Here is a 4,521-nt window from a genome sequence, read left to right as displayed (position 1 = left end):
GTTAAGAAACGTAAACAAATAATTTGTTTGTGTGCTTGCCTGTGTGGTGACGGGTTAAGAATTTCACCACCCCTTTTCTTCCCGTGGGTGTCGTAGAAGGCGACTGTGGGATATGGGTTAAATTGTGGCGTAGGCGAGAGGCTGGCAACCTGTCACTGCAATGTCACAGTTTCGGTTTCTTTCAACCCCTTATTTGCCAAGAGTGGCACTGAAACGAGTAGTTTCATGTGCTCTGCCTACCCCTTCATGGGACACAGGCGTGATTATATGTATGTATGTTGTTTGAGTCTACCTATAATAAGAAGATCATACCATCCCATACATTAAAATGTGACCGCATAAGAACGCTCATACACTACGCCACACATAGATGGCGCCACAAAAAATGCCTTGTTGCCATCGATTATTTGTAGATTGGCGTTAAGTGTCACTTCTGAGCCAAAAATCTATGTCAAAAGTGACACTTAACGCCATCTACAAGTATAATCGAAAGCTAGACTTTTTTTGTGGCGCCATCTATATGTGGCGTAGTGTATGCGCGTTTAGGCGGTCGCATTTTAATGTATGGGATGGTATGATCTTCCCATATTTATTTTATGGTCTATCTAACATTTGTTGGTTAATCAATCAAACACAAAATTAAGCGGATCTGTCACTGATCGACCTATTTGGTCGTATCAAGTTATCATTGATGTACTCTTAACTGGACAACAATATATAACAATTAACTAGATTAGCTCAACGTATGAGATTTGGTCAAATATACAGGGTGGGCCCTGTAAAACATGCAAAAAATTAAACTGTAGGCTATACTACTTAAACTGGCCAACATTTGTTCAGCTACTTTTAAAAATCACGAAGTCTATATTTTATTTTATTTTTCATACAAAATAAATACTGTCTGTCACACTTTAGACTTAACAGAACTCGCAATCCATGTGATTACCTCTTAGCTCTTAGCAAAGACATATAACTCCGTATATTATATATATCGTTGTCTGAGTACCCACAACACAAGCCTTCTTGAGCTTACCGTGGGCCTCAGTCAATCTGTGTAAGAATGTCCTATAATATTTATTTATTTATTTATTATTTATTTATAGACCGATAAAGTCTAAGAAAAAAACGTACCTCAGTTCCATACAGAAAAAGGTACGGTAACCTAGATGGCATTACACCTTTGGGGTACGCCCAGCTAGATGGCGCTAATATTAACATTTAACATTTTAACACATATCAAGCTAAGAATATGGGACAAATTGTTAAAACTGGGGTTCAAAAGTTTTAAGCCTGTGTCAAAAGATGGCAGTCTATGCACTGTGATTACACATTTTACTTTAACAGTAACTCTCTATAATACTCGATCCTCTTTGCCACTTGCGAAAAACTTTCAAATACAAATTATTAAAAGTCGTTGAATAAACGTTTTGCAGTATAAGGAGTATAGCCTGCAGTTTAATTTTTTGCTTTTGTTACAGAGCCAGTATGTAAGAAAAATGTACTTGAATATATATTAATTTGGATAATATTATTCGCCCCCGTATTCGCGTATCCCGTGTGGTAACGGGTTAAGAATTTTACCACCCCCTTTCCTCCCGTGGGTGTCGTAGAAGTCGACTGTGGGATATGGGTTAAATTGTGGCATAGGCGAGAGGCTGGCAACCTGTCACTGCAATGGCATAATTTCGATTTTTCCTTCAACCCACAGAGAACCTCCTATAGAGTGGCAGTCTTGTCATATTTGGTTCGCGATACGAGTCACCAGTGTTTGGGGTGCGAGGAGCGGGCGGGGAATGTGTTAAGCGCGCTGTGATTGGCCGTTTCAAGGACGGCGGGCAGTCGCGCCAGATGAAAAGGGACAGAAGTATGACTGTCCCTCTACTGACGCGTAAGTGGCCAATGTAAGTTGACCTATGCCGGCTCTGAATAAATTATAAATATGACTTATTTGTGGAATGTAATGCCGTCTGTTTTTAAATTTGAGCTTCTTGTTACCTTTCCACACCATTTCACACTACAGGTGGACATCTTTAAGGCATCAAAATACCCTTTTCCAATTTTTTTGTGCGAAAAACACGCGCTGCTTTCGGGTCTGTTACTTGGTCGATACTGATCGGGCACGGCGAGCGCCCGCGCTTATATCAGTGCAAATACTAGGAAGGCTGGCCACAGCGAGTCGTCTTGTAATAGATGTCTATAGGGGTTGGTCTGTGCTTCAACCCCTTTTTTGCCAAGAGTGGCACTGAAACTTTAGTAGTTTCGTGTGCTCTGCCTAACCCTTTATGGGATACAGACGTGATTGTATGTATGTGTGTATGTATGTATTATTATTCGCTTATCCACTAAAATATTTCTTCCTAAAGTATCTATTCCAATTTTAAGTACCTACTAATGCATAAATTAAAACTACCCAACAATATCGCTTTAAACTCCTTACACTCAAACACTCAACTTCAACAAGCTATTAATCGGTTAAAATTGAACACAAAACAACATAATGGCCTCTCCACATCTGATATAGTTCTATTGTAACACACTTGGCGCATTTGCGACCTTATTTAGAGGGCTTAAGAGTCAAGAGGGAGATATTATGATGGGTTGGCGAATACAGGGAAGGAATTGTTGAATGTAAACCAATATTAGTTGGTCTGTGACTTCGTGAACTGTTTTTGAAAAATTTACAAAAATCCATACTAATATTATAAATGCGAAAGTATGTGTGTCTGTTTGTTTATCCGTCTTTCACGGCAAAACGGAGCGAGGAATCGACGTGATTTTTTAACTGGAGATAGTTGAAGGGATGGCAAGTGACATAGGCTACTTTTTGTCTCTTTCTAACTCCCTATTTCCCTAAAATGGGGGGTGGAAGTTTGTATGGATCATTCTGCAATTTTCGAAGCCGCGGGATGAAGCTAGTAAAATAATATAATCTGGCCCCGTAGCCGAATGGCATTTCTGCGACGCGAAACGAAATCGAAACGCCACAGAAATGTAGTCTGGCTCTGTCGCGCCATTACGCAAGAGCGATAGAGATAGATGAGCATTTCTCTTTTTTTTGCCAATAAAATTTTTTTGATTGTTTAAGGGAATTTTAGGTCAATTGTACTCAGAATCACGAGTACTTTCAATCTCATTGGGAGACAAAAAGTGTCCCAGAATTTCCATACAATTTTGTTACATGTGCCAAATTACATTAAATCTTTTGAGAAAATACTTATGTAATGCAAAACACAATCGAACTAATAGGGTTAAACTCAAAAACTATAGTTACAACAGGCGTCCGGATTTTTTGATTGATTAATAAAATTAACACCTTTAAAAATACGTTTAATATATTCGCTCCAGATAATAGTCGGGTAGCGATAGCTTTTGAGGTTTCGATAATATTCACGTTGCTTCTTTTTTGCATATAGTTTTTAGACTATTGATCAAATATAAAAATAATATTTTGGGTCGTCCTAGGTACCTGCTTAGCTCGAAATTTAGGTATTTATATTTTTAAGCAGTGTTCAGTCAAAGAAATATTCGAGAAGAAATTATTTGTATCTATATAAAAACAACGTGGTTGCCGATGTACATATGCATTTTGGGTCATTTTCATCCATGGGTTTAATGATATTTCAAAAATGTCTAATATTGGCCCTAAAACACCTAACAAAATATTAGAGTTGGTAAGTGAAGTCTTATACCATTCAGGACATTATTATATATATATTTTCTTAAAGTGTGTCACATTTTATCCATTGCTTATATATAAAAAAATTTTTTTTTAATAAAAACCCTGTCAAAGCCTGAAAAAAATTTTCATGTTAATAAGTTGACGTCTATATTATTATAAAATGATATCAAGTCATCATTTTTAATTTGGGTCACTTTCATCCATGGGTTTTCAATATTTGGCAGAATAAAACGCAACGCAATAGAGTAGTATTTTAAATGTTTGCGCTGTGTGGCGCGCAACCGATAGCCAATCAGGTTGGCGCATGCCGCTGGCGCGACGCCGCGCTGTGACACGAGGCGTAGGTACCTACTTCTCGTGCGCAGTCATACATAATTTAAGATTGCCAGAGGGTCGGGCTTTGGCGGGATTCTCCCGATTTTTTTGTAAGTCTTCCCAATTAAAACTTATACATAGTAGGTAACCTTAAGAACTTTATTACATTAGTAACGAAAACAGACCAATTATAAATGTCGAAAACACGTAAAGGTCTACTATCTAAAATAAACGAAGTAAACTAGCTAAACTATCGTAAATTTTTATTATGGTGTATTAGGGTAATTCCGAATGACAAAAATGCTCTGGTAATTCCGAAGAGGGAATCTTGATATGATGGAAATAATGGTGATTTTTATGTGACTTTCGTAATTAGACGACTTTCGGAATTACCCTAATGCACTATTATTACATTTCCCTACGAAATCCTCGAAACTCCAGAACCTTTTGTCCCGATATCGAAGTACCTAATTCGATCCGGCGCTCCTATTCATACACCGTGATTATATTATTGTAACTATTGATTT

This window comes from Leguminivora glycinivorella, chromosome 24 (assembly GCF_023078275.1).
Source record: "Leguminivora glycinivorella isolate SPB_JAAS2020 chromosome 24, LegGlyc_1.1, whole genome shotgun sequence".
In the NCBI taxonomy this organism is placed as follows: Eukaryota; Metazoa; Arthropoda; class Insecta; order Lepidoptera; family Tortricidae; genus Leguminivora; species Leguminivora glycinivorella.
This window is presented reverse-complemented; position numbering follows the sequence as displayed.